The 27,102-nt window shown below is 35.3% G+C and overlaps 4 long non-coding RNA genes across 6 annotated transcripts; 2 read left to right on the top strand and 2 right to left on the bottom strand.

Annotated features, from left to right (window-relative positions):
- Positions 1-1,240: 1,240 nt before the first annotated feature.
- LOC138703445 (uncharacterized) lies at positions 1,241-4,373 on the top strand. 2 transcript variants are annotated; one of them, XR_011333164.1, is made up of 6 exons: positions 1,241-1,461; positions 1,891-2,340; positions 2,487-2,556; positions 3,294-3,355; positions 3,458-3,582; positions 3,924-4,373. It is a non-coding gene; the product is annotated as an uncharacterized lncRNA (long non-coding RNA). The 2 variants fall into 2 exon arrangements; XR_011333163.1 differs by having other exon boundaries at positions 3,294-3,582.
- An 851-nt stretch (positions 4,374-5,224) lies between these two features.
- Positions 5,225-6,786, bottom strand: LOC138703444 (uncharacterized). Its single transcript, XR_011333162.1, has 2 exons — positions 6,344-6,786; positions 5,225-5,574 (listed from the first exon to the last, which is right to left on the bottom strand). It is a non-coding gene; the product is annotated as an uncharacterized lncRNA (long non-coding RNA).
- An 11-nt stretch (positions 6,787-6,797) lies between these two features.
- Positions 6,798-11,213, top strand: LOC138703443 (uncharacterized). Of its 2 annotated transcripts, XR_011333161.1 has the most exons (6): positions 6,798-7,149; positions 8,001-8,191; positions 8,378-8,436; positions 9,380-9,419; positions 9,544-9,671; positions 10,013-11,213. It is a non-coding gene; the product is annotated as an uncharacterized lncRNA (long non-coding RNA). The 2 variants fall into 2 exon arrangements; XR_011333160.1 differs by having other exon boundaries at positions 6,800-7,149; positions 9,380-9,671.
- A 201-nt stretch (positions 11,214-11,414) lies between these two features.
- Positions 11,415-12,946, bottom strand: LOC138703446 (uncharacterized). The gene is made up of 2 exons (XR_011333165.1): positions 12,519-12,946; positions 11,415-11,763 (listed from the first exon to the last, which is right to left on the bottom strand). It is a non-coding gene; the product is annotated as an uncharacterized lncRNA (long non-coding RNA).
- Positions 12,947-27,102: the final 14,156 nt, after the last annotated feature.

Here is a 27,102-nt window from a genome sequence, read left to right as displayed (position 1 = left end):
AATTCGACACTGTACCACAAGTTATTGTCAGGGGAAGCAAAAACGAGCTCGTAGCTGTAGACGAACATGGTCCTATGCCGATGTCTGCATTTGGACATAAATATATTTTTGTAACATATGATGTGTTCACTAAATTTGTAAAAATCTACCCTGTGCGATCATTATCAAGTAAAATTTGTGCAGATAAGATACTTAATGATTATGTACCGAAGTATGGTCCAGTGAAGGCATTGTTGTGTGATAACGTTTTTGTACATAAATCGAGGTTGTTTATTGACAGACTAAGAAGCGCAGGTATCAAAATGTATAACTGCTCCGCCTATTTTCCCAGCGGAAACCCATGCGAGAGAGCCCTCAGGGACATATCATTGTATTTTAGAATCTTATGTCATAGGAACCACAACGACTGGTTTAAACAATGTACTGTAATTGAGAAGGTGATGAACCATTCGGTGAACCCTACTACCGGGATCGCTCCCATAAAACTAATGCTAGGGATAGACCCGGATCCAATGATCGGAAAGCTCCCGGAGGCTATACAGGAGGGTGATTCGATGAATGAGGAACAACTGTGTAGATTGGCATTGGATAGGATAGAGAAAAAGGCAGAAAAGAGAAGGTCAAAAGTAAAGAGGTATAGACACAGGTGGGAACCGAAGGTTGGAGATCAAGTGTTGTTAAGGGCCTGTACTACGATCGCCTGTTAAAGCTCCAGATTCGTATACTCCAGTTTAGCAATCTGGAAGTTAAATATTTTGTTCTGTACTACCAGCAGATTTTAACTGCAGGATTGTTATACGGAAGATATAGTAACATTTTTATTACGTTGGCAATGAAGTTACTGAAAATGTAGTGAAATTTATTGCGTTGGTATACCTTTCCCCGCGTATTTCATGTTTATGTTCCGTGTTTATATGATACTATTTATTTTGAGGTTTTATTGTAAGCATTATTGTTATTATTTATTATAATACTGAAGCTCCAGCCAAAAAATAACAGAGTGAAGAACAGAAAATTACACATACTGTATGAAAAAACTTTACATGGAAGCAAAAGGTAAGATTTTAAAGGTTATGTTTCTTTTCGAATAGTAATAATTCCTACCATATGATAGTATTTTGGTTTTAATTAGTAGGCCCAAACAGGACGGGTGCGGGTTCCAGCAAAAGTGCGTTTTTCTCCATAATCATTGTTTTATTCATGTGTAACTGCACAAGAAGTGTAGGTGGCAATTATTTTTGTATTGCAATAAATATTAAGTGTGCTTTCAGTTTGTTGTATAGCCTACATTATTAGTGAATAGGGCCTATTTCGGTAATTTTTTAGAAATAGTGTACTTCACGGCTTCAAATCATGGGTCGAAGGCACAATAACTCGTTTAAAAGAGAAAAGTTCACTGGTACTGATAATAATGAATGATGTCTTTGGCCTGGGATTTCTAACCAACATTAGTACAGCAAGGTACACTGTTCCTAGCAAATTACCAATATTTCAGTATGTTAGGCCTACGTATTTTACTGTTAATAAATGGGCGGATATTTTGTATTAGGCCCATAATACCATTCGATCACAGATAGGGCCTAACATTATTTTTTAAAAGAACAGCATGAGGTGGAGAGACGTTTCCACTAAAATGCAATAGGCCTAAGTTATCTCTTTGTAATGCACATTCAACACCTCGTAAAATAACACAAACAGCAGATATTAAGTTTTTTCCAAAGTTTCTATGTACAGTATAGTCATATGTTTGATATTGTACTGACAATCGTCCATTAAAAGCTTTTGCTTATTTAGGTATAGAAACTTAGATAAGGGAAAAAGAGAAATACAGTATATTTTCTAATGTTGTAGGTTGCATATGGAATTAACCTAGTTTTACTTCCTTTTTAGTAATATAGAATGAAGCATGGGAAGAATATAGTAACATCAGCACAAATACAAGGACCTGAAAACAGCTGAGAAGCAAATTTGAATTCTTGGAAAAGAACACAAATAAAATTGTTGCTGCAGAGAGACAATGCAGGCTACAAACAATTGGAGCCCCTCCAACTGAAGCAAAACCAAATCCAAACTTAGCCAAGGATAAGTGATTTAATTCTCCTATCAATTGAGTGATTTCTCAGTGATTTTGATTCATATTCAATGCATAAGTTCACTTATATGTTAAATTATACAATTATTAAATAATAAGCAGAGGAAATTGTATAACACAAGTTTGAATTCTTTTTATTTATTTATTTATCCATTCACTCATTTATTTATTTACTTACTTTTGTTACAGCCGAAGTAGTAACTAAACCAAGTTCCACTGATACCAGTGCAGCTAATAACACGAATGAGGTTAGTGTGTAAGGAATTAAGAGTCAGAAGAAGAGATGATGAGCTTTAGAGATAAAAAAAAATATTAGATTCTTGAAAATTGTTATACAAATTTAATTTAATGTCGGTATTACATTATAATACTATTATTTCTTTTTTATTTACAGTACCATTCAGGTTCACAGTGCAATTCTTTAGTTTTTGAAGTGAAACTGGACATCCCAACAATATCTCCAGGTAATTTGATTTATACTACAAAATGTTCTTTCACATTCTACGTATGATGCTTACTTTTCCAATCTGAAATAGCTGTAACATGTAAACACATTTTCAGCCAACATGTTGAAAATAAAACTAACACACATACTATATGAAATCTGCAGCAAGCAGTAGATAAATAAGATACAAAAATTAAAAAAAAAAAAATGTTAAAATATAAATTGTACATAATGATGAAATGGTCACAAGAAATGGATGTCATAAAAAGTAAACATCATTGTATTATAATATTATGTGGGATTTGAGTGGGAATTTGAAATTTATAAATGTAGGCCTAAAATAGAAAGTACACTAAACTGAAGAATTTATTTTGAGATTTCTCTGTAATGGGTTTGTAATCAGATTAGGCCACATTATGTTAAGTTGTATTTCAATTCTACTGTGAGGGTTCTCACTTTGAAACTTGTGAATGATTTCTTGTGTACAGAAAAACTGAAAAATATCTCTTCGTAAGATAAAACAGAAACTGACTACACTCTATTTACAATAGAACTATTTGCTTGGTTTTTTCTCTCTCTTTTTTATTGCAGCTTTACTTTCTTATTGTTAAAAATGAGTTTGGATTAATAGCACGTTAGAAAATACAATACTGTTACAGCTGCTGACTTTGAAGTGTCCACACCTTTATGATAAAACATCATCTTTCTCCAGAATTAAATATCTTAAGAATTAATTCCACTCTTAAAATATTACAGAGTTAGCTGGTGCAGCAGATGAAGGTCTTCCACTGTACGGGTGTCTACATAGTGTAATGAAAGTAAGTTTTAAGTGAAATTACTGGTTTATTCAGTGTAGGTAGTGTAGGCTAAACCCAGAAAGGTCTGAATATAAGCATATATCCCTCTCTTAAATATTTCAGCTGATAATGGAATAATAGCTGATCGAGTTACACCCCAAGGATGCTTAAAAAAAAAAAAAAAAAAAAAAGCAAGCCTCTGAGGAATGCACTAGCCACATCGAAAAATCCTTCTCCATCTGTGAACTGTAAGTTTAATGTTTACTTAATTATACTTGAGATGTTGGAAATGCATGAACTTCAATACTATTACAGTGATTTCTTTAAAAAATACATTAGTTGAAAGTTGGATGCTAACATTATAACAAAGAATGATTTGTAATAAAAGTAAGTCATGTCCTCATGTTTGGAAAGAGATGGGGTTTGGAATATCAAAAGTAACATTTGGAGTTTTTACATTACTTTTTCCTCCTCTTTAATGGGTGGTCCATCTACAAGGACATCTTCAATTAGTGGCAGAAAGTAAATGCTACAAAAATCACCCATTCTTTATGTTTTAACAAAAAATATGTTTAATTTTGTTGACCAGATTTGTTTGACCTGGATGACTGGGAGATTACTTCTTCTCATCCTTCTAATGGAGTGATAATCTCTTGCAGCTGTTCTTGATCCATATGGTCTCTGCTTTATCTGCTAGTCTTCAGGATTAGGTTCGAGTCAAGTGATAATTATAAGCTAATCTAAGGTTTCTGGTTGGGTTCGGGTCTGGTTCAGATCAGGCCGAGATGGGCCGGGCCTAAGAATTATGGCCCGTGCAGATCTCTAACAAATGGGGCTTATAGCTGAAGTTGGCTCTGCCACAGTTTTCCAAGTTTTGTGTATTTGCATATGTATTTGTGTTGTGTTTAATTACAGTTACTATGTACTCTTATGTATTAGCCTGCATATTATTAATTTGTAAATATGACATGTACCATAGCATATATAATGAGACAGTGGATGTAATAAATGATTATGCTTATTGTATCTCCTGAAAAATGTCGTGTTTTGTTTACACAAAATAAGTAAATAAATTTTAAACTTAATTGCAGCTATAGTCCATCTCTCTTGTTTTAAGTACACATTCACAGAGTACCTGAATATAATTGAAGCGTCAGCTGGAACAACTTTGTAAGTTACAAAATTTTCATTTGGTGTGTTTCCGTGTAATAATGTTGTATGTCATGTTACTTTGCTATACTCCTTGGCTTGCAACTGTCCATCAATGCAGTACGTGAAATTTGTCCACTCAAAAGTTTGCTACCCTCATAAGAACAAAGTTGTACGCATACACATTTTTGCAGCTCCTGTAAATTTTACCAAATGTAACTTATAATGTTGTTCCAGCCGACGCTTCAATTAATGTGCCTCTTGAAAAATGTTGTTTTACCATATTTTGCTTATGTAAAATAAATTTGAATTGCAGATACAGTGCATTAGCCTGCTAAGAGATCACTGTGAGGGATCCAAGCAATAAAATATATTTAAAAAGTAACGATATGAATATGTTTGCATACATGAATCACTAGGCCTAGCGTGAATGAAACAGCTCCCTTGCAAAACATAAATGCCAATTCCAAAACTTTCAGGAAATGAAGAAAAACTGTCACGTCTAAAATTCAATAAACTGTTACAGTTTGTTAAATAATAATATATAGCAAGCATATCTTAAGTCTGATTAGTGAAATATGTTAGGCCTACTCCTACTGGCGAGCGATATATGCAAGGAAGGAGAAGGGAACTTGCCACCCTACCACATTATCTCCTGACAGTTGTCTCATGAGTGATGCCTTATTGGTATTCCAATTTATCTTCGGAGAGTTGATTAAACAACTAGCAGACACAAAATGAAACAGTTCTAGGAAAACTTTAATCAAGACCTATAATATGTACACAAAACCTGTATTAAAATACTATTCAGAAGTACTCGTAACAGCATCAAAAAGAGAGACAGAATCCCTCGGAAAAAAAAAAAGCCTTGCACTTAATTACTGGAGCAAATAAAACTACTCCCAATGAAGCATTAAAAGTCATCACTTCAATTAAACCAAGCAGTAAGTGCAGCACTAGCTCGATTGACAACAATTCCTGCTGTAACTTCGTGGACCCCACAAAAATCTCCTACTGTTGTCAATGTTCTCCCAGTGGCATAGAATCTCAATACCAGTAGTAATTGGTCCATTGGAGGTAAGGCATTATTTCTGGAAAAATGAACAAACAATTAGATTTGGTTACACCTTTACCGGTAAATCTTTACAATAGCGTTACCAAAAGAAAGCAAGGACTCCCTACAGGATAGCCTGGAAGAGAGAGGTTTGGATGTAGTTTTGACATTTTTTTTTTTTTTAGATAATTGTAAATATATGCAAATCAAACTAACCTAACCTGTCACTAAACTCGATCTTACGAAAACTTGTCTTTTCCCTTTAATTAGTAAGGAAACACAGTTAATGAAATGAATGTGCTGCCCTTTCCTGCCACCTACCCCTTCTATCTCGATAGAGCGATCCCGCCTACCCGTACCTCTCCATCGGACTCCACTTTCACAGCAACTTTCCACCTTTATTTGGGAAATTGGTATCGGCACTCAATTTTTCTTTCGTTTACGGTACATATTCCTTGACTAGAAGCCAAATATGTGAATACATTTGTATCTTAAAGTGGTAACGCAATTGTGAAGAAATGATAGTTTAACATATAAAGGATTTGGTATATTATATACGGTTATTATTTTTTATATAAAAGTATTTTGAAACTTATTGTAGGTTGCCCTATATTATTATATCAATCACCTTAATACCTTGTAAGGGCAACAGAACACCTGCATGAAGCAACATTCTAACCTCACTTCTACTGTACGCCTATTACAGGTTACTGTACTTCAAAATAATTATTATAGTGCTATTATATACAAAATATTAATGTAATACCTACCGAAATAGTGTAGCTTATTATTAACTGTGTACTTACGATCTGTGTCTTGTTTCAGTTGATCATTGATTTCATGTAGTAGGTTTCATTACTCGAAACTGTCTAAAAAAATTCTCGTCATCCCACTCTTCAAAATTATTTGGACGCAGCCTAATTCGTTTTGCTGTTCTGATAAACGAAGCATCTGCTCCAGAACTTATCATCAGAATCAGTATCAAAATTAAATTGATCCTTCAAATCACCAGTTGTACGACGTGCAGCCATCTTGATTTCAACACTGAGTTCCAACCTCCGGATAACGCCTATCTGCCACTCTGGCTTCCGGATTGCTAATCTGGAAGTTTAGCCTCCAGATTGCACATAACCAAAAGTCGTAGTACGCAATTACAACCCAACTTCCGGATAAATATGCCATCTGCCGGATAAGTTTAAACTAGAACTTTATCCGAGAGTCGTAGTACAGGCCCTAGGGCCTGTACTACGATCGCCTGTTAAAGCTCCAGATTCGTATACTCCAGTTTAGCAATCTGGAAGTTAAATATTTTGTTCTGTACTACCAGCGGATTTTAACTGCAGGATTGTTATCCGGAAGATATAGTAACATTTTTATTACGTTGGCAATGAAGTTACTGAAAATGTAGTGAAATTTATTGCGTTGGTATACCTTTCCCCGCGTATTTCATGTTTATGTTCCGTGTTTATATGGTACTATTTATTTTGAGGTTTTATTGTAAGCATTATTGTTATTATTTATTATAATGCTGAAGCTCCAGCCAAGAAAATAACAGAGTGAAGAACAGAAAATTACACATACTGTATGAAGAAACTTTACATGGAAGCAAAAGGTAAGATTTTAAAGGTTATGTTTCTTTTCGAATAGTAATAATTCCTACAATATGATAATATTTTGGTTTTAATTAGTAGGCCTAAAGAGGACGGGTGCGGGTTCCAGGAAAAGTGCGTTTTTCTCCATAATCATTGTTTTATTCATGTGTAACTGCACAAGAAGTGTAGGTGGCAATTATTTTTGTATTGTAATTAATATTAAGTGTGCTTTCAGTTTGTTGTATAGCCTACATTATTAGTGAATAGGGCCTATTTCGGTAATTTTTTAGAAATAGTGTACTCACGGCTTCAAATCATGGGTCGAAGGCATAGTAACTCGTTTAAAAAGAAACGTTCACTGATACTGATAATAATGAATGATGTTTTTGGCCTGGGATTTCTAACCAACATTAGTACAGCAAGGTACACTGTTCCTAGCAAATTACCAATATTTCAGTATGTTAGGCCTACGTATTTTACTGTTAGTAAATGGGCGGATATTTTGTATTAGGCCTATAATACCATTCGATCACAGATAGGGCCTAACATTATTTTTTAAAAGAACAGCATGAGGTGGAGAGACGTTTCCACTAAAATGCAATATCTGTTGCTGCTACCAGTTCGACTATAATCACTCACTGTAATGCACATTCAACACCTCGTAAAATAACACAGAAACAGAAGATATTCAGTTTTTTCCAAAGTTTCTATGTACAGTATAGTCATGTTTGATATTGTACTGACAATCGTCCATTAAAAGCTCTTGCTTATTTAGGTATAGAAACTTAGATAAGGGAAAAAGAGAATTACAGTATATCTTCTAATGTTGTAGGTTGCATATGGAATTAACCTAGTTTTACTTCCTTTTTAGTAATATAGAATGAAGCATGGGAAGAATATAGTAACATCAGCACAAATACAAGGACCTGAAAACAGCTGAGAAGCAAATTTGAATTCTTGGAAAAGAACACAAAGAAAATTGCTGCTGCAGAGAGACAATGCAGACTACAAACAATTGGAGCCCCTCCAACTGAAGCAAAACCAAATCCAAACTTAGCCAAGGTAAGTGATATAATTCTCCTACAATTGAGTGATTTCTCAGTGATTTTTATTCATATTCAATGCATAAGTGCACTTATATGTTAATTTATACAATTATTACATAATAAGCAGAGGAAATTGTATAACACAAGTTTGAATTCTTTTTATTTATTTATTTATTTATTTATTTACTTACTTTTGTTACAGCCGAAGTAGTAACTAAACCAAGTTCCACTGATACCAGTGCAGCTAATAACACGAATGAGGTTAGTGTGTAAGGAATTAAGAGTCAGAAGAAGAGATGATGAGCTTTAGAGATAAAAGAAAATATTAGATTCTTGAAAATTGTTATACAAATTTAATTTAATGTCGGTATTACTTTATAATACTATTATTTCTATTATTACCATTCAGGTTCACAGTGCAATTCTTTAGTTTTTGAAGTGAAACTGGACATCCCAACAATATCTCCAGATAATTTGATTTATACTACAAAACATTCTTTCACATTCTACGTATGATCCTTTTCCAATCTGAAATAGCTGTAACATGTAAACACATTTTCAGCCAACATGTTGAAAATAAAACTAACACACATACTATATGAAATCTGCAGCAAGCAGTAGATAAATTAGATGCAAAAGTTAAAAAAAAAATGTTAAAATATAAATTGTACATAATGATGAAATGGTCACAAGAAATGGATGTCATAAAAACTAAACATCATTGTATTATAATATTATGTGGGATTTGAGTGGGAATTTGAAATTTATAAATGTAGGCCTAAAAATAGAAAGTACACTAAACTGAAGAATTTATTTTGAGATTTCTCTGTAATGGGTTTTTAATTAGATTAGGCCACATTATGTTAAGTTGTATTTCAATTTTACCGTGAGGATTCTCACTTTGAAACTTGTGAATGATTTTTTGTGTACAGAAAAACTGAAAGATATCTTTTCATAAGATAAAACAGAAACTGACTACACTCTATTTACAATAGAACTATTTGCTTGGTTTTCTCTCTCTCTCTCTTTTTTATTGCAGCTTCACTTTCTTATTGTTAAAAATGAGTTTGGATTAATAGCACGTTAGAAAATACAATACTGTTACAGCTGCTGACTTTGAAGTGTCCACACATTTATGATAAAACATCATCTTTCTCCAGAATTAAATATCTTATGAATTAATTCCACTCTTAAAATATTACAGAGTCAGCTGGTGCAGCAGGTGAAGGTCTTCCACTGTACAGGTATTTACACAGTGTAATGAAAGTAAGTTTTAAGTGAAATTACTGGTTTATTCAGTGTAGGTAGTGTAGGCTAAACTCAGAAAGATCTGAATATAAGCATATATCCCTCTCTTAAATATTTCAGCTGATAATGGGATAATAGCTGATCGAGTTACACCCCAAGGATGCTTAAAAAAAAAAAGAAAGAAAGAAAAAGCAAGCCTCTGAGGAATGCATTAGCCACATTGAAAAATCTTTCTCCATCTGTGAACTGTAAGTTTAATGTTGACTTACTTTTACTTGAGATGTTAGAAATTCATGAACTTCAGTACTATTACAGTGATTTCTTTAAAAAATACATTAGTTGAAAGTTGGATGCTAACATTATAACATAGAATGATTTGAAATAAAAGTAAGTCATATCCTCATGTTTGCAAAGAGATGGGGTTTGGAATGTCAAAAGTAAGATTTGGAGTTTTTACATTACTTTTTCCTCCTCTTTAATGGGTGGTCTATCTACAAAGACATCTTCAATTAGTGGCAGAAAGTAAATGCTACAATAATCACCCATTCTTTATGTTTTAACAAAAAATATGTTTAATTTTGTTGACCAGATTTGTTTGACCTGGATGACTGGGAGATTACTTCTTCTCATCCTTCTAATGGAGTGATAATCTCTTGCAGCTGTTCTTGATCCCTGTGGTCTCTGGCCTCTGCTTTATCTGCTAGTCTTCAGGATTAGGTTCGAGTCAGGTGATAATTATTAGCTAATCTAAGGTTTCTGGTTGGGTTCGGGTCTGGTTCAGATCAGGCCGAGATGGGCCGGGCCTAAGAATTATGGCCCGTGCAGATCTCTAACAAATGGGGCTTATAGCTGAAGTTGGCTCTGCCACAGTTTTCCAAGTTTTGTGTATTTGCATATGTATTTGTGTTGTGTTTAATTACAGTTACTATGTACTCTTATGTATTAGCCTGTATATTATTAATTTGTAAATATGACATGTACCATAGCATATATAATGAGACAGTGGATGTGATACATGATTATGCTTATTGTGTCTCCTGAAAAATGTCGTGTTTTGTTCACACAAAATAAATAAATAAATTTTAAATTTAATTGCAGCTATAGTGCATCTCTCTTGTTTTAAGTACACATTCACAGAGTACCTGAATACAATTGAAGCGTCAGCTGGAACAACGTTGTAAGTTACAAAATTTTCATTCCGTGTGTTTCCATGTAATAATGTTGTATGTCATGTTACCTTGCTATACTCCTTGGCTTGCAACTGTCCATCAATGCAGTACGTAAAATTTGTCCACTCAAAAGTTTGCTACCCTCATAAGAACAAAGTTGTACGCATATACACATTTTTGCAGCTACTGTAAATTTGACCAAATATAATTTATAATGTTGTTCCAGCCGACGCTTCAATTAATGTGCCTCTTGAAAAATGTTGTTTTACCATATTTTGCTTATGTAAAATAAATTTGAATTGCAGATACAGTGCATTTTTATTGTTTTATATAGCCTACAGTGTACCTGGTCATAATTTTTAAAATGTATTTATCAAACCTTTGTGTTTGAATCATCTTAGCCTGTTAAGACATCACTGTGAGGGATCCAAGCAATAAAATATATATAAAAAGTAACGATATGAATATGTTTGCATACATGAATCACTAGGCCTAGCGTGAATGAAACAGCTCCCTTGCAAAACATAAATGCCAATTTCAAAACTTTCAGGAAATGAAGAAAAACTGTCACGTCTAAAATTTAATAAACTGTTACAGTTTGTTAAATAATAATACTGTATATAGCAAGCATATCTTAAGTATGATTAATGAAATATGTTAGGCCTACTCCTACTGGTGAGCGATATATGCAAGGAAGGAGAAGGGAACTTGCCACCCTACCACATTATCTCCTGACAGTTGTCTCATGAGTGATGCCTTATTGGTATTCCAATCTATCTTCGGAGAGTTGACTTAAACAACTAGCAGACACAAAATGAAACAGTTCTAGGAAAACTTTAATCAAGACCTATAATATATACATAAAACCTGTATTAAAATACTATTCAGAAGTATTCGTAACAGCATCAAAAAGAGACAGAATCCCTTGGGGGGGGGGGGAAATAAGCCTTGCACTTAATTACTGGAGCAAATAAAACTACTCCCAATGAAGCATTAAAAGTCATCACTTCAATTAAACCAAGCAGCAAGTGCAGCACTAGCTCGATTGACAACAGTTCCTGCTGTAACTTCGTGGACCCCACAAAAATCTCCTACTGTTGTCAATGTTCTCCCAGTGGCATAGAATCTCAATACCAGTAGTAGTTGGTCCATTGGAGGTAAGGCATTATTTCTGGAAAAATGTATAAACAATGAGATTTGGTTACAACTTTACCGGTAAATCTTTACAATAGCGTTACCAAAAGAAGGCAAGGCTCCCTACAGGATAGCCTGGAAGAGAGAGGTTTGGATGTAGTTTTGACATTTTTTTTTAGACAATTGTAAATATATGCAAATCATACTAATCTGTCACTAACTCGATCTTACGAAAACTTGTCTTTTCCCTTTAATTAGTAAGGAAACACAGTAATGAAATGAATGTGTTGCCCTTCCCTGCCGCCTACCCTTCTATCTCGATAGAGCGATCCCGCCTACCCGTACCTCTCCACCGCACTCCACTTTCACAGCAACTTTCCACCTTTATTTGGGAAATTGGTGTCGGCACTCAATTTTTCTTTCGTTTATGGTACATATGACTTGACTAGAACCCAAATATGTGAATACATTTGTATCTTAAAGTGGTAACGCAATTGTGAAGAAATGGTAGTTTACCATATAAAGGATTTTGATATATTATATACTGTTATTATTTTTTATATAAAAGTATTTTGAAACTGTTATTATTGTAGGTTGCCCTATATTATTATATCAATCACCTTCATACCTTGTAAGGGCAACAGAACACCTGCATGAAGCAACATTCTAACCTCACTTCTACTGTATTACAGGTTACTGTACTTCAAAGTAATTATTATAGTGCTATTATATACAAAATATTGATGTAATACCTACCGAAATAGTGTAGCTTATTATTAACTGTGTACTTACGAGCTGTGTCTTGTTTCAGTTGATAATTGATTTCATGTAGTAGGTTTCGTTATTCGAAACTGTCTAAAAAAATTTCTCGTCATCCCATTCTTCAAAATTATTTGGACGCGGCGTAATTCGTTTTGCTGTTCTGATATAACGAAGGATCTGCTCCAGAACTTATCATCAGAATCAGTATCAAAATTAAATTGATCCTTCAAATCACCAGCTGTACAACGTGCAGCCATCTTGATTTCAACACCGAGTTCCAACCTCCGGATAACGCCAATCTGCTACTCTGCCTCCCGGATTGCTAATCTGGAAGTTTAGCCTCCAGATTGCACATAACCAAAAGTCGTAGTACGCAATTACAACCCAACTTCCGGATAAATATGCCATCTGCCGGATAAGTTTAAACTAGAACTTTATCCGAGAGTCGTAGTACAGGCCCTAAGAGACATAAAGTTATCGTCGGCTTTAAGAGGTCGGTACTCGAGGATGGAGCTATTGTATAAGGGACCATTCTCTATAGCAAATAAATTTGGAGACCATACCTACGAGTTGAAGGACCTAAACAAAAACAAGGTTCTAGGTAGATACCATAAACAGCTGCTAAGACCATTCAGGCAAGACAATGTAAATATAGATACGTAAGTTGGAATGGTGAGCTAGACTCTATTGTGTAAAGGCAGGATACCAATGTACAGTGCGGCGCAGTGTAACTGCGTACGCAAGGCGGATGCGTGATTGAATAATGTGTGACACTGTAAATAAGAATCTTATGAATTTTGTAAATAATGTATGTAAATAGTGTAAGGGATGATTAACAAGTATGCTTGAGTGGTGACTGTGTGCACAGAGAGATTGTTTAAAAACATATATGTCATGTTTATTTTAGAATTTGTATAGCTGAGCAAGATGGCGTGTATCCCGGCTGATCGCGATAGGGATAACGGTAGAATGGCATTGTCGAAGGCGAGATTTCCCAACAATGAAAATTCTTTAGGGGAATTTCCATTGTTGAGAAAGGGGCATTTGAAGCTGTAGTCGGGTGGTCCGGCGATAGTAAGATATTTTTTCTCCTATATAAGTTATAGTATAATTTCATTTTAGATATTTCTATATTTCTGTAAGATGTTTAACTTACGCGAGGCGGATCAGCGAAGCGCGTAATAGGCTCTTTATTCACTCAGTCTGACAGGCGCCTAATGCATTTAAGACCAGTAGACGCGAGGTAGGTTACTGAACTTTAGTATAGCATAAAGGGGTTTTTCCTGTCTAGGAACGCGCTGGTAGCGTTGTTTGAATCTGGCAAACAATAGTAGCGTCTGGTGAGCGCGTCACCTTAGTGAGTATTTAAAAGGACGTGAGACGAGCGTGCACCCTCCCAGACGATTGCCGGCCTGTGAGCCGAGCGTGTATTTTCTCAGACGATTACCGGCCTGTGAGCCGAGCGTGTATTTTCTCAGAATATTACCGGCCAGTGAGCCGATCGTGTGTTTGGTCAGAAGACTGCCGGCCAGTGGCGTGTTTACTCACTTATATAGTCTACGGCCTGTGAGCCGATCGCGTGAGTATTAATAATATTTCCGGCACTTGTTCCGATCGTGCATATCTTATCATTCTCCGTTTTCCAGCAGATCGAAGTGATAAAGTGTAGATTTCGCACCTTTTAGTTTTGTGATTTACTCAAAAAGTGACAGCAGCGATTTTAAACTGGCGTTAGACGAGACGCTGAAATCACGCGGAAGACAACAGCCAGTATTCCGTCGCTTGGACTCAAGCAAGGGACGTGAGCCAAATAAATACACTTAGTGGAACTTTACTCCTTGGTTTCTTTTCGTGAGAACGACGAATATCACATTATATCCTACGCCCACAAAACTACAAGGTCCCTGAGAAGAGATCTCCTCTACCGGGGGACAAGATCTTCCAGCATCCGTCCACCGACGTATGACTGAGGTAGTCGGCTTCTCCTCTGCCGGCGACGCGACAGAGAGGAAGATAAACAACAACAACGCGTGCTACCAGGTAAAAACCCGTCGCATCGACTACAAATACAAATACAATAAAAAATGTAATGGCACCGGTATGAATTTCAAAATTATAGGAGTTTTATAACCACGGAAATTTCTGTGTACACATTATTTACATTAATGAAATACACTCGTCAGGAAGTGATTTATGGCAAAAATTGTTTTTAAATTTAATATAGTCTAATAGGCCTATGCTTTCAGACGTTGAGATTATTTTGCACAGCATTATACAGAGTGGGTTAAAAGTCGCTTTCTCCAAACACTTCCCTACATTACATTCGATTTACATTTGACTACACATTCCTTTACAGATTTTGTTCAAAACGAAGGCCCTGTTTCTCGATACACAATTCACAACGTTTAGACACTGATTTACAGATGGCAGAATACAACTCAGGATTTTCATCCATTTTCACTAATATTCCAACTGATGCAGATCCTGAACACCAGGAAATTTTATGTGAAAGTCTGCTGTATCCTTACTGTGCTCCACCACACAAAAACAAGTTGTTCTGTGGTTAATTTTCGATTCATTGCAAGAAACTAGCAGTTATTACATAATTATAGACGCAACCCAACACAATATGCATTATGCTGCTGCATAAACGTGAGATGTAAATTTTTCTCACTATAGCTCATTTCACCATTTTACTCTCACGACACAGGTTTCATTTCACCACACTTCTTTTAATGTAAACATGTTCAGAATTCAAAGTGCTAGGTTTGGTAATGCTGTACGATGTAGTCTCTTGCCTTTGTTTATTCTTAGTAATGGTGTAAAGCAGCGCATATGCTTTTTTTTTGTATAATGGTTAGGGAATTAAAGTGGTTTCAATGTAGGTCTACTTTAGTGGCGTATACTGGTTTAAGGGTCTGGGCTACCACTGACCCTATTATTACACAAAATATATTTTTAAAACCCTATAATAAAATTCCTTACCTATTTATATGTGAATTCCAGACGTCTTGATTGGGACGAAAATACTTTGATGACTTCGTCATTGAAATTACAGTTGGGCCGCTTGCGAAGTTTCTGTAGAAATGACTTTTCAATTGACATCAGTGCCAAGCCGGATAAACGTTCTTGTGTATGAGTTGATCTACAGTAGGATTTTATTCTCTTCAACGCAGAAAATGTTCTTTCTACCGATGCTGACGTAGCTGGTATTGTCACAATTAATGTTGCCAATTTAAGGACTTCAGGAATAACTTGGTTCAGCTGGTTTTCATATATGGCAGATAATATTTCATGGATAGGTTTGTTCGAAAAATCAAAGACTTCTGCTGAATATATTACACTTAATTCATTTTTCAAACGTACTTGATCAAAGTGACTGTTATAGGGCTGAAATAATTTGTTTAGTGCCTCATTCGGGAAGTTTTCTCTATAAGCAGAAAATTTTTGAGAATCTAGAAGATGTGTGAACTGAAGCTTTCCATAATCAGAAAATCTGTCAGTAATTTCCATGTGCATACGATCTAGTATGCTGTAGTACAGCTGCCTGTATTTCAATTCATCATCTCCTTTTCTTCGCTTTAATGGTGGTTCCATTGTATTGGCTGAAGAATTTTCATTTTCCATATTACTCCATATGGACAGAAACCCACTACGTCTGAACTCGGATATAGTATTTTTTTTAACTTTGATACCTCTTGCAAGCAGTATGCTATGTCTAGACTTTTTGTCTGAAGAATATTGTAGAGCACATCTGTATGTGCGAACACTCTAGCATAGACTTCAAGAAGAAATATATTCTGAAACTGTGTGAAAAAATTCAAATATCCTTGAACCTGCACATTTACAGCATCATCCCAATTTTCTTCAGAGTTATTACAAATGATATTTTTAAAGAAAGCAGTCCGTGTTTCTCTGTATTTCTTTACTGTATTTACAAGCCGAGATGTAAAATTCAATCTAGTTAGTGCTACTTTTGGGAGTTTCTTGTTCATAAATTCCTTGAGTTTTCTGATCTTTTAGGAGATGATGAGAAAAATTCAGCTAAATACCCGACAGTGTTTTGAAAAAAAAAATGCGGCATTCTGGAATGGATGAAGTAGTTTGTTGCAAAACTAAATTGAGAACATGGCTGTAACAATGGACAAATAGTGCTTGAGGATACTTTTCTTGAACTTTTGTTTTTAAGCCATTAATATTTCCCGCCATAACTGAAGCACCATCGTATGTATGTGCAATTAACTTATTGCCGACATTGTATTCTGCTATAACACCTTCCACATGCTGAAACAAAGCAGCAGCAGTTTTGCCCGAACTGACATTTGTGAATCCTATAAACCATTCTTGAACATTGGCAGTACTGTCGACGTATCTTAAAACAGTGGACAATTGACTCTGATTAGAGCAGTCACTTGTTTCATCAACAACAATGGCCACAAAAGATGCTTCTTCTATTTCAGATTTTATGTTCTTTATCATAACCCCACTTATAGCCAATATTAAGTCATTCTGAATTTCGGGAGAAGTACCACGGAATACTGTTGAACTCTCAAGATGATTGGCCAGTAAATGGTCAAATTCACTTAAGGAACTTAAATATTCAATATAATTTCCTCTATTGTCTGATTCCACACTCTCATTATGACCCCGAAAAGCCAATTCTTGTTTTCCTAGAAAGCAGACTGCGTTAATAAGACGCAGTAAAATCTCCCGATTTTTTTTCACAAGAGCATTGTGTTGGTTGATGTGTAGAACTTTTTACTTATCTAGCTGTAAATCAATTCTTGTCTTCCCAAAGTTTGCAAAGTTCATGCTACTATAAATATGAGCTTTTGATTTGTCGTGTTTTAGGACTGCCGTTCGAAGGGAGTTCATATTAGAAAACCCCTCTTTTGACCGCACATTAGTTTCGCGGCTAAATAACAAACATGGCCAGCAAAATAGTTTAGACAGTTTAGAACTACCACACAACCAATTCCACTTACCATATGATGTTGAAGTGAAATGGCGTGTGTACTCACCCTATTTTTCTTTTACGTCCATGGACAAATTTAGCTCAGGAGTTGGTCTTTCCATTTTCACAATTTCAACTTTCTCGTTGTATGTACGACGGTTAAAAGGCACTTTTAATAAACCTTCTATTACACAGTCATTTTCAACACAAACCTCTCCAGAAACTTGTTCTGCCATATTTTTCACAATATCACTTAATTGGGAAATTAAAAACTTAATAATTCACAATTAATATAACTCTTAGACACTCGAACAAATCACAAATTTAAAATACTGCACTGCAAGAACACAATCACATTAATGAGCTAGCGTACTAAGCATATTGTTGCTTCGCGCCTTCCAAGAAACCGATCACGACAGCGGCAACTCACCCTCCTACAGTGCACCATGGAAACAGGAGGGAGTGGGGGACGGGCAGTTGTGCGACGTGAGGGGAACGGTCACAGGCTACCCTTCGCGGCAGCGGTTTCTCAGGTGATGCCGCCTTGACAACTTGTTTCTTTTCGAGAGCAGAGAGCGCATATAAATCTAACAATTACTTTAATTTTAATTACTGTGGTAAAACTAATACGGTAATACAAAATTATTACATTATGTTATATTATAAACTTTTTCTTTTGTAATTTCCTTGGGCTACCGCCGGTAGCCCCGGTAGTCCGCAAAATACGCCCCTGGTCTACGTATAGGTCATTCAATATCTCATGAAACCTACTGCTCATAAGGAGAAAGAAATGCACTGGGAAGCTTCCTTCTCTCGCTACACTTCCACTCCACCATAAGGCTATGAGCTACAGCACACACAAGCATTTGGTTTCACAAGCTAACGAATGACCTATACAAAGCATTTCAGTGAATTCATTTTAAACAAATGCTCTTTAGAGATCTAATTAAGTTTTATTTTCTGAAAATGACCCATTCAGACAGGCAATTTATAGGAAACTTTGTAAAATGCTTCCTCCTATTTCTTCCATCAAAGAAGCCATGTAACATGTTTCTGCTGACAATGAAGTTACACAAATTGGAGAAAATTTCTTATGTGGACAGCAACAGTAAAATTGCCTTAATAACTTGTAAAACAAATCTAACTTTTCTCAGGAATAAAGAATGCGTCATCGATCCTGTGGTTACTCATTTGTTTGTTTTGTTTTGTTTTTTTTTTTTCGAAATGCTAATATCCAAACATGTAACAGCATGTCGTTCTTCCTGAAGAAATTGTCTCCAAATATGTAGAAAGCAGTTAATCATTTCAATACTTTTGTTAGATTATGAAATAGCACCACAAAATGCTGTCAAAATTAATTTTTCCAGTGTTAAGATTACTTACTTCCTTACCAATAGCTTTTAAGGAACTGCAGGTTCAATGACATTCTCACATAAGCCCGTCATCAGTCCCTATCCTGTGCAAAATTAATCCAGTCTCTATCCTCATATGCCACCTCCCTCAAATCCATTTTAATAATATCCTATTATTATTTGCTTGAGAAGCTTTTGTGATTTATACTGCTCTCAAAAATCTTGAAAGTTAGAATTTATAAAACAGTTATATTACCAGTTGTTCTATATGGTTGTGAAACTTGGAATCTCACTTTGAGAGAGGAACAGATGTTAAGGGTGTTTGAGAATAAGATGCTTAGGAAAATATTTGGGGCTAAGAGGGATGAAGTTACAGGAGAATGGAGAAAGTTACACAATGCAGAACTGCACACAATGTATTCTTCACCTGACATAATTAGGAACATTAAATCCAGACATTTGAGATGGGCAGGGCATGTACCATGTATTGGCGAATCCAGAAATGCATATAGAGTGTTAGTAGAGGGGCTGGAGGGAAAAGAACTTTCGGGAGGTTGAGACGTAGATGGGAGGATAATATAAAAATGGATTTGAGGGAGGTGGGATATGATGATAGAGACTGATTAATCTTGCTCAGGATAGGGACCAATGGTGGGCTTATGGTGGGCAGCAATGAACTTCCGGGTTCCTTAAAAGCCATAAGTAAATAAATATCACTCTAATGTAGTTGCATTTGAAATGACAAAGGAGTTACAAAATCAGAATTCTTAATCTGGGTTTATTACATTAAAAATGCTCCATTCCGGTCATAATGATTGTTATGGTAGAGTATTACTGGAAAATTAGCCTAATACAAAACAATTGAACATCAAATGTCATTCTCCTGGCACACATGTCTATACCATGCCAGGAGAATGACATATAACATGTCAATGGATACCTAGTCATTGTGGTATACCTGGAAACGAGGAAGTCGATAATATTGCAAAACAGGCAACACATTTCCAACCAAGACCTGTTCAAGTGATATCTCTATCCAGTGCTTTTGCTTCAGTAAAGTCTGATTTTATAAACCTATGTATCAACAACTGGCTCTCTTCTGACAAAGAAAAAATTTTACAGTCTGTACAAAAGAAACCAAATGACCTGGAAATGTACAAAAACTTGCCCAGACATGTTCAGACGTTTTTAACAAGAGCCAGAACAGGTCACATTGTCACACAAATGTACCTACACTGATTTCACATTTCTGATAATCCTACTTGTATGTGGCGTAATAATCATGAAGATCTGGAACACATTCTTCTATACTGTCCATCCATAAAGCACAAAAGAAGTCAATTAAAATCATTAGTACCAGTTGCAGAAGACACAGCCCTGCAGTATATATTGACTACACCCCAACTCTGGCTACTAGCAACAGGCATCTATAATGAACACCGATCAAAATATCCCTCATTTCTCGTAAAAAAACAACAACTGAATAGACTACAGTGGACTATAGTGGACTTTATGCTGTCAGCAAACAATTGGATACATTAAGAAGATTGATTGTAAAATATGAAAATAAAAATATGTATAATTTGAACTGATAACCATATTCTTTGTTCAATATTTTACAGTACTAGTAAGTTCAAAGTTAATATCTACTCACATCACAATTAAGTGCGAAACAAATTATACACGCAGATCTGTGCAAATCAAGTCACATCCACTTTAAATTTAAATAATTTGATGAAGGAAGAATATTGAAGGCCAATATTTGCTCTAAAATCTGGATGATGAAAAATAATTATAAAATATACTGTAAATATACTGTGTGGCACATTTTGCTCATTTATGAGAAAACTTTTCTGGGGATATAACTTGTTTTGCATTTGAATTCTTCATATGTGGGATTAAAAAAAAAAGAAAAAAACAGAATTTCCTATTTATGAATCTTGTCTAGGATATTTTGTCTGTACGGAAAGAGACAGGAGAATGTCGTGAGAATCATGGGCCAGTATTAAAACCGAATACAGAAATAACATATTATTTTTATTCTAAATCATTCAAAATTGTATAACACTTAAATGTTAACTTAAATAAAACTTAATTCATCCACTACCTTACCCAGTACAGACCGAGGACTCAAAATGGCCAATCTATTTGAAAAAAGTCTTCGAAAACATTATTAATGACAGTCAGAGCAGCTGTTCGACTTGATTTTGAATTTGCAATGTAGTCCATGTAACAACTACTGTATAAAGTGCTGCAGAAAAAATATTTAGATCTCCATTTTTTGTGATGCTCAGCTTGCCAAGACGAGAAATGAAAAACTGTTCACTACAATCTCTGAGATGGTAAAATGATGAAGCAACAGGTCGGGTACAATGTATGCAGGCATTGCAGATGATGAGATTTTCCAAAGCTTACTTTATTGATTCTGTATTGATAGAGATGATGTATATACAGGATTTTAAGATAAAAATAAGATCTTCTTTATTTGCCGGGCTGATACTTCGAAATTTAAAACCTATACCGGTACCAAAACATTCTCACATCTCAGAACTTAAAATGAAGCTTCTGCATGCAGATGAATAATAATTAGTCTCTCTTTTGCAGTAGTGTATTTAAAAAAGTGCTCTGGGTCTGGGATTTCGAAGCATAAGCTAATGGGCCATTCTGTTTGAATGGTTGATTACATAGAAAACGAAACTGGAACGACTTTCTGATACTAAAGACAAAGAGGTTGTTAGATCTACGGAGTAGATTTCACTATGAATTGTTTAAATATGAATAAAATATAATTTTCCATACATGCAAAATTTGACGATATCAAAAGCAGAGAAGTTCCCTGGTGCTATCCAAGCTCTAATAGTACCACCTTGGCACCACCAGGTCTTTCCTTCTTTACTCCGAGAAAACGAGGTTCACAAAGAAGTGTTTGACAAGTCATAGAAGCTGTTCTGTTTGATTTTGACATTACCACCTATGAGTGCATGCGTCAAATAAAAACTGATCTCTGGGTTACAATGTATCAACAAGACTTTTAGCATTGGCAAACATCAAAGGAAGTCAGTGAAAATATTATACAGTACATATTTACATTAATAGAGAATGGAACATGTGGAAAAACTCCTAGCCTTGAAGTTTCATCTTACACTTCATTACTATGGTACCAGAAGTACAGAGTGATTTATATAGAACTGACACATTTCTTTCTTTAATTATTCCGTTGGAAATTCATTCAATGACCCAATTTTAGCATCAAATTAAGCAGAATGTTCTGGAGTTTCGATTCCTTGTCACTAGATGCGCAGATGTTTATGTTTTATTCCTATTGTTGGCAGAACTGACACAATTTTAGTACCAAATTAAGCAGAATGTTCTGGAGTTTCGATTCCTTGTCACTAGATGCGCAGATGTTTATGTGTTATTCCTATTGTTGGCAGCACTAGATGCGCAGATGTTTACGTTTTATTCCTATTGTTGGCAGCTGTTTTCGACATTTTGTGTCAACGTGAAAATGCAGTACACATTAAATCAACGACTCTTCCTTGTGAAGCAATACTGGATTACGAATTCAATTACAGGTACTCAAAGGGCATACCAGAGAGAATTTGGTGTTCGCAATCCTCCCAAAAGAAACACAATACTAGGACTGGTAAACAAATTGGAAACAACTGGATCTCTGGTGAGTGAAAAGGGCAAGCATAGTTCATCTAGGCTTCCCACGGTTGTTGTTGACGTAAGAGCACGACTGGAGCAGTCACCCAAAAAATCATTAAGACGTTTGTCGCAGGAGACAGGGTACACCTACTCAATGTGTCAGAGAGCTGCGAAAAGTGCAGGCCTAAAGCCATATAGGGTTACGGTTGTTCATCAGCTACAGGAACCGGATAAGGATAAAAGATTGAATTATTGTTGTTGGTTTCAGACGTTCATTGTGCAAAATCCTGCCATATTGTCCATCACATGGTTCACAGATGAAGCATGGTTCCATTTATCCGGTTATGTGAACTCATAGAACTCACGCCATTGGGCCATCGAAAATCCACATGTCATCCACCAAGCTACATATGCACCCGGTTAAAATCGTAGTTTGGTGCGCAATATCCGCACAGAAAATAGTGGGGCCAATTTTTTTTAACCAGACTGTGAACACTGCAGTGTACCGACTGATTTTCATGGAGTTTTTTGAGCAACTCGACGATGTAGAGCTGAGTCAAGGATATTTTCAGCAAGATGGCGCTACATGCCATACATCAAATGAATCCACGGAACTAATTGCAAGTTTCTTTGACGACCGAATAATTTCCAGGAACCTATGGCCACCGAGATCTCCGGATTTGACAACGCCGGACTTCTTTCTATGGGGTTACTTAAAAGACAGGGTTTACGCCACACGTCCCCAGACATTGGACCATCTGAAGCACAACATCACACAGGAGATTCAAGGTATTGAAAACAGAGTCCTCCAACGAGTGGCCAGTAACATGGAACGACGTGTTGAGTTGTGCCTTATGCAGGATGGAGGACATTTTCAACATTTGCTATAGAGGTAAATAATCTCTCAAAATTCTTCTACATTTTAGGTATAATAAGTTGTCGCTAGCACAATTCGTTTTGAAACAATTAATGAAAGAAATGTGTCAGTTCTATATAAATCACTCTGTACCTTGATCATAGGTGTTTCACTTAAAACAAGGTTAAATGATAAAAATACAAAATTACTAAGTGACCAAAATAGAGTAAAAACACAATTGAGGACCGTTTTTGCAAAACTTGCTAACTGAAAAAACTTAAATTTTACAGGAGACACAAAAAACTGAATGGAGACAAATAGGTTGTAGGTGCAACGATCACACTTTGACACACTACAAAGAAAGGGAAATAATTCAATTTTACTAAGATGCTTGTAACATCGTGTAGAGGCCTGCCTTATGTTAACGAATCCACCAAAATCTCAATTTTGCAAATTTTGCAGTTATCAAGTTTTGCAAAAACGATCCGACATTAACACAGTTTATATATATATATATATATATATATATATATATATATATATATATACGGAAGCAATGTCTGCATTGTACAACTATTTGAAGGGCTGTTGCGTAAAACATGGTAACTGACATTTTGGTCAAAAATGAGATATATGAGGCACTCAGAAGCAAAGTGATACAAGAGACATTTAGTAAGTTTTGAGATAAGTGACTTTGAAGTTGAAATGGAAATTAAAAAATCTGTTACAGGGCTATGTTGCTGTAAATTTACAGTTATATGTTGGTACCTATATTTTTTAACTTCTAAATAGAAATTATCTATTCTAAAACAGTTTAGGTAAAATAGGGTCCTAAAGTCACTTGTATTATTTTTCCACGAAAATATTTTTGTGGAAAAGTAATATAAGTGCAAGGGTTTTCAGTATTTTTATTTTATTTAAAACAAGAACAAGGACATTGCTTACAACATTGAAACATTTGTCTTAACAGCACTTGAGCTTTCTTATTATCATATTATAACAAAAAATGTGTCTGTATAACCGAAAGAATCAATCAATCTTCTTAATCTTAATCAATGTCCAGTTGTTTGCAGACGACATAAAGTCAACTAAAGTCCACTGTAGTATTTTCAGTTCTTTTTCATAATAATTGAGGGGTATTTTGATCGGTGTTCATTATAGACGCCTCTTGCTACTAGCCAGAGGTGGGGTGTAGTCAACATATACTGCAGGGCTGTGTCTTCTGCAACTGATACTGATGATTTTAATTTATTTCTTTTGTGGTTTATGGATGGACAGTATAGAAGAATGTGTTCCAGATCTTCATCATGATTATTACACCACATACAAGTAGGAGTATCAGAAAGGTGAAATCGGTGTAGGTACAATTATGTGACAATGTGACCTGTTCTGGCTCTTGTTAAAAATGTTTGAACATGTCTGGGCAAGTTTTTGTAAATTTCCAGGTCATTCGGTTTCTTTTTAACGGACTGTAATTTTTTTCCTTTGTCAGAAGAGAGCCAATTGTTGATCTATAAGTTTATAAAATGAAACTTTACTGAAGTAAAGGCATTGAATAGACATATCACTTGAAGAGATCTTGGTTGCAAATATGTTGCCTGTTTCGCAATGTTATCGACTTTCTCATTTCCAGGTAGACCACAATGACTAGGTATCCAATGAAATTTTCTTTTCTTTTGGAGTTTTTTTTTTTAGTTCACTTAGTTGTTTCTGAATTGGAATAATTCTATGTGGGTATAGGTGTGGTACATATTTAATTATATTAAATATAGCCCCCTTGGAGTCGGTAAGTATTCAAATAGATATTTCAGAAAATTGAGTAACACACTAAAGAGCAGCATCAATAGCTAGCAATTCAGTGTCAAGACTCGAGGATGCTGAACATGGTATGAAGTAATTTTCTTGATATTTTGGAATATAATACCCAGCTCCTGATGTTCCATCATCAGGGTTTAGAGATTCATCTGTATAAATTTGAAGGTAATCCTTATATGAGCTGCAGAGTAGTTCCATGGCATTTAACTTAAGAATGTATGAAGGATCATTTTTTAAATGATTTCGTGGAATTTGTAGGCAATGTTCTGGAATTATCCATTTTCATGGAGGAATTTCATTTACAACTGGAGTTTTAGCAATGAGTGTGTCTGTGATATGGACTGGTATTTATTCTTTGTTTATTTTGTAGAAATTACATAGGATATTATCTGACAGTTTGAAGAACATCTGAGATCTGGATGAGGCTTGCAATTTTAAATGTATTTTTAGATCCTTTTTTAATAAATAGTGTCTGACTGGTTGAATATTATATTCAATTTCTAGGGCAACAGTTGATGTGGTTTTCGGTACTCCGAAAAAAGAGGGCTAAGAAAATTTCAAATTTTAGATGAAATTCAGTCTTAGTCGCTGTTCATTACATCACTAGCCTCATCTAAAGAAGTCACATCTCTCTCTGCTGAAACATCTATGTTTCTGTCATGAAGTGCATCTGTAGTTCTCCTACCGCGAATATTCCTTCAACTTCCTCTTCCACGCACTTTTCCACGTCCTACAGTCCTTATTATAGACCCATCCTAATGCTTCACGTCATCAAAGAAAGAGTGGTGTATGAGTGGGATGAATTTCTTTAGCTATTGCAAGTTGCTCCACTAAGCAAAAGTTATCCTTATTGGATCACTGTATAGTTGGTCCAGCTCAATGTGTGCAGGCCTTCCACGAAGATGTTTCGAATATGTAATCTATTACCTCTCTCCATTATGGCAAATGAATTAGTCATACACAGAAGAAACGCGACAACAATATGTAAACAACGCACTTGTATTAGTTTGCCTCTCAGCGAAAACCCTGTATGCATTGTAATACAAGTGTAAGGCCAACATGGAGCAGCAATGACTGGAACTGCACTTATATTACTTTTTCTCTGAACAAAAGTGACGTTAAAGATTTAGAATATATGCTTATCTCACTTTAAAAAAAATGTCACTTATATTACTTTGCTTCTGATTGCCTCATATAGTACCGTAGTTTCCCCTAACTATGGTCCACATTTGTCACATTTTTCTTTGTATATTCAATACTATTCATCCAGATTAAGTGAAATTTTGGCTTCGGACTCTTGTAAGCGTATATTAAATAAATATTGACATATGTATTTGAAATTATTTAATTATAAGTGTTGAAAAAATAATAAGCATTGGTACATAGTTGTATTCTGAGTTGCCCAATTATGGTCCACTCATATATTCATGCTTGAAAACATGAATGGACTATAGCTGGATCTGTAAGTATTCGTAAATAAATAAATTGAGTTTATAATTTAAGGGTAGAAACATAATCTAGCACAGAAATATTAAAAATAAATGAAAAGTACATGGATTCTTTTTATCAGTACACAGTGCATAAACACACAATAAACGAGTGAAATCTGAAAGTCATTTTCCTGCAATAATGAACAACTACACTCACCGGCAAAAAATACCCGGCCACCTGAAGTTTCTCATTTTTTTTATGAGGTGAGAATCAGAAAACCCATTATGAAATGAAGACAACATTGCTTCCCAGAAGAAAAAAAACTCTTGTTTATTATCACTTGCGCTATTATTTTCAACGCCAAACAATGGGTATAATTAAAAGTTGTAAAAACTTACAAATTGTTTCAATTTTCTTTCAAATGTTCAGCTGATTTTGTGGCCATCCAGATGTTACTAAGAGCGGATATTGCCTCCCCTCAGTAATTGCCGCTTCTTACTATACATGAAACAAGAGCTCCATTGTTCTTCACTTCCAAAACTTTCCCTGGCCACA

Source organism: Periplaneta americana, chromosome 7 (genome assembly GCF_040183065.1).
Source record: "Periplaneta americana isolate PAMFEO1 chromosome 7, P.americana_PAMFEO1_priV1, whole genome shotgun sequence".
Classification (NCBI taxonomy): Eukaryota; Metazoa; Arthropoda; class Insecta; order Blattodea; family Blattidae; genus Periplaneta; species Periplaneta americana.
This window is presented reverse-complemented; position numbering and strand designations above follow the sequence as displayed.